Here is a 3,912-nt window from a genome sequence, read left to right on the forward strand (position 1 = left end):
CCTCTACTAGTGTTTTTTCTTGGGTTGAGCACGAATGTAATCCTACACTGGCCCAGGGAGGGCAGTGGAGAAACTGCATGGGTTACAGGGTGGCACAGGAAATTAACACAGCCCGAGAAGATTTCCGCTGATGCTTAATCCTGCCTTCCTGCTCCTCACCTTGGCCTCACCTTGATGCGGATGCCCACACGGTGTCGCTCTGCTGCTATCACCGCCCCCAGGTGCACCTGCAAGGACAATGGCTTCCTGCTCTTCTGCCAGCTATAATCACCCTTGGTACACATCTCTGAAAACGAACCTTTTCTTCCCTGTCTCCTATCCCCAAATGACCTGTTCTAGATTTCCCTCCTGCTTGCTCTTCATCCCAGATCGTCCCCTCCCCTCCTAGCGTTTATAAAATTAAGAGGCGGAGACAATGGCTCTGGACACTAAAAGAGTATCACTCTTACACTGAGGGTTTTAACCAGCAATCAAGCAGAAATGATTTTGAACTGAGGTAGCATTTCTGAGCAATGGGCTCTACACGTTAACATGACTGAAGATTGTGCAAAAAATCATTTATACCTGTCATGCTTCTCTTTACTTTTTTTGCGGGGAGTGGCGATTAAAACAGTGTCACTGTAATAACCAGGCGTGGTGGCACATGTTTTTAATCTCAGCACTCAGGTGGCAGAGGCACGATGACCTCTTGAGTCTGAGGCCGGCCTGGTCTACAGAACAAGTTCCAGGACAGCCAGGGCTACACAGAGAAACCCTGTCTCCAGAAAAACACGACAAAACAAAATGGTTTCTCTTTGTAGTCCTGGCTAACCTAGCACTTGTTATGTAGCCCGGGATGTCTTTGAACTCACAACCCTACTGCGTTAGCCTCCCAAGTGGCTTGGATTACAGCCTTTATGCCCAGCTAATGGTTTTTATTTTGGTAAACTTTGTAAAACATAAATTTTACCATTTTTTTATTTGTTTTTACTTCATACATACTATGAGTTGGGAGTTTTGAGTTAGTTGTTTTACGTATATCGGCGTTTTGCTTGCATATATGTCTGTGTACCTTTTGTGAGCCTGGTGTCCATGGAGGCCAGAGGAGTGCATCAGATCCCCTGGAATTGGGAATATAGATAGATGATTGTCAGCCACCAAGTAGCTGCTGAAAACCAAACCGAGGTTCTCTGGAGGAACGGCCAGTGCTCTTACCGGCTAAACCATCACTCCACCTTGAGTTCATTTTTTTATGTATGTGAGCGTTTTCCTGCATGTATACATGAGCACCATGTGCTTGCCTGGTGTCAACAGAGGCCAAAAGGCAGCCCCGGATTTCCTTGGAACTGGAGTTACAGGTGGTTATGAGCTGCCATGTGGGTGCTGGGAACTGAACTTGGGTTCTCTGCAAGAGCAGCATCATCTCTCCAGTCCCCACATTTTATCTTTTAAACAACTCCCACCCTCTATTCCTGGCCTCTGTGAATTTTATTGTTCTACTGCCCATCTCTCTGGCTCCCCCCCCCCCTTTTTTTTAAAGACAGGGTGTTACCACACAGCTGGTGCTATCCTAAAACTTAAGATCCTCTTTTGAGGGTTGAGATTATAGGAGTGTACAAAAACCACCATGTGTAACTCTGTAGCAGGCCTTCTTTTGGGCCACCCACTTGCTCCCAAATCATGACATGGAGACTTACTATCAATTATAAATTCTCAACCTTATCTTACGCCTGTCCCACTAGCTCTTATAACTTATTTTAAACTGTGTGTCTTAATCTATTTTTGCCTCAGAGTTTTTTTTTTTTTACTTTTCTTTCATTCTGTATCTCTTATTTTTCCTGCTTCTTCAGTGTCTGACTGGCCAGTGGTTGCTGGCTGGCTGGCCCTGGTCATCTCCATCTCTTTCTCTCTGTTCTCTTTTCTCTCAAGCCTAGACTCATCCTCCCACTTACTCTCTCTGCCTGCCAGCCCTGCCTGTCCCTCTACAGCCTAGCTATCAGCTGTTCAGCTTTTTATTGGACCAATTAGGTGCCTTAGGCAGGCAAGGTGAAACAAATGTAACATATCTTTATGTAGCTAAACTAATGCAACAGAAACAAAGGTAACACACCTTTACACATTTAAAGTAGTATTCTGCAACAGAAACAAATGTAACACATAGTTAAAGTAATGTTCCACAACATAATTTCCTTCTTTTTTGGTCCAGGAATATAGGAATCAAAACCACGCAGCAGCCAAGTGTAAGAAACAAGTGATGGTATCTCTGGAAGTCAGCCTGTACTCCAGAGTATTTTCACTCCTAGCGAGCCCATGGCTATGGAATATTAATAGAATTGAATACTAAGTAATAGGAAGGCCCTCTGCAAAAGGAAGTACTTCTTCCGGATGCCAGAGAAAAGAAGGAAGTTTCATTGTTATGTTTGGAATCTGATATGAGTGCCATAGAGTAATCACGGTAGTCTTTTTTTTTTTAATTTAATTTAATTTTATTTTTTATTTTTGTTTTTTTAAGACAGGGTTTCTCTGTGATCACGGTAGTCTTAAATCTCAGCCTCGTAGGCAAATAAAAAAAGGACCCCATTGCTACAGCTGGGATGTAAAATAAGTACTCCCAGGGCTAGAGAAACGGCTCAGCTGTAAAAATGGTCTTCCAGAGGACCCAGGTCAGATGTAACTCCAGTCCCAAGGGATTCAATGCTCTCTTCTAGTTTCTGTGACCACTCAAGTACACATGCACATACACATTCACACACAGATACATACATACACACTAAATAATAAGAACAACAACAACAGCAACAATAACCCTTTTAAAATACTCACTGTCCTTTGGTCCATGGATGAGAGGAGAACTGACTGCCTTCTACCTTCATCTGCCTCTATGACACTGAGGCCAGGCAGAAGTTCCTGGTCCTGCCTGTGTGGCCGGTGCTAGGCAATGGTGATTTCTCTGTTGTCAGCCTGTCTCTGTAGACCTGCAGTTGGAGGGGATCTGCTGAATCATTTTGCCACACTAATGTGGAGCCTATTGATGCAGCCCCAACCCCTTTGATTTCAGAAAGATAATTCTGACCCCAAACAGAGACTTGGCATCTTCAGTTAAATTAGCGGTGTTTCTCAATGAACACTCTAAGGGCTGCTTCTCTTTCACCTGCCGTTCCTCATGGCTTAAGCTGAGTTGCTTCTCTCTGCCTGCCTGGAACACTCTCTTGAGGTCCAGGACTTTTGATGGGCTCTCCTTGGAGCCCTAAAACTCTGTCAAAGAAATGATCTTTGAATGCTAATCACAGAGAGACTTTTTTTTTTTCTCGCGTATTTTGTCTTGTGGAACAAAAACTGGAGATCTTAACAGAAAAGATAAACAGAAGGGGAAAAAAAGACACAGAGCACGGTTGGCTGTGCCTGTAATTTCAGCACTGGGAGGTGGAAGCAGGAATATCAGGAATTCAAGGTCATCTTTGGCAACATACTTAGTTCAATGCTATCCTGGGCTACATGAGACCTTGTCTCAATCTCCATGCCCCAAAAAAGTTAAAAAAAAAAAAAAGAAACGTATGCACATTACTTCCGACAGCACATGTGTGACTTCCTCTCACATAAAGCCCTTCTCCAGCTCCAGACATCTTATCCTGTAGTTATGACACCAGGTATCCAGAATTAAGGCCACTTGTGGCTTGCACTTCTAGCTAATCAGCTGCCAGTCAGAATACTTCCTCCTGCTCAGAAATTTGCTGGACTGGCTCAGGAAAGTTCCTTACTTATTACTGAAACTTTATCATAAAGGAGATAACCCAGAACCCACCACGGTGAGGGACACTTGCAATCCCAGCACTTGGGGTTCTGAGTCAAGAGAGGATGGGGAGTTCAGGGGTAGCCTGAGCTAAGTAGTGACTTAGTGAGAGGTGAGAAACACGGAAAAACTCCCCTACCTAT

This window comes from Microtus oregoni, unplaced genomic scaffold (assembly GCF_018167655.1).
Source record: "Microtus oregoni isolate MIOR12 unplaced genomic scaffold, Mior012 000086F_ref0000336, whole genome shotgun sequence".
Taxonomy (NCBI): Eukaryota; Metazoa; Chordata; class Mammalia; order Rodentia; family Cricetidae; genus Microtus; species Microtus oregoni.